At 47.5% G+C, this 356-nt stretch overlaps 1 protein-coding gene across 3 annotated transcripts in view; it reads right to left on the reverse strand.

Annotated features, from left to right (window-relative positions):
• Nucleotides 1–356, reverse strand: part of LOC135094691 (sorting nexin lst-4-like) — a 33,144-nt gene that overhangs the window by 18,114 nt on the left and 14,674 nt on the right. The gene's annotated exons all lie outside the window — the stretch shown is intronic.

Consider the following 356-nt stretch of genomic DNA (forward strand, 5'->3'; position numbering starts at 1 on the left):
TCTTATGTCATAGCAGTAAAGCTATGTCCTTATCCTGAAATATTATATTACAGATGTAGCGATTTTCCCGATAGAGGTACGACAAGGGGGTCACGAAGCTCTCAGGGGTACCACAGGGTTAGCTCATAGGCGGCTGCAGCGTTGATAATGAGCAACAGTGGGTACTGAGAGGGCTTTATATAAGAGGAAGTATCTGGAGTGGATAAGGAGTACTAGGTGCAAGAGCACGTGCCGCCCCTGAAGTTATGTCCCTGCTGTGTGGCCTGAGCACATACGTATAGCAGTGGTGTGTGTGTGTGTGTGTGTGTGTTATCATTTACGAAGCTGCCAGGCAAGACAAGTGGGATTATAACCTC

Source organism: Scylla paramamosain, chromosome 3 (assembly GCF_035594125.1).
Source record: "Scylla paramamosain isolate STU-SP2022 chromosome 3, ASM3559412v1, whole genome shotgun sequence".
Taxonomy (NCBI): Eukaryota; Metazoa; Arthropoda; class Malacostraca; order Decapoda; family Portunidae; genus Scylla; species Scylla paramamosain.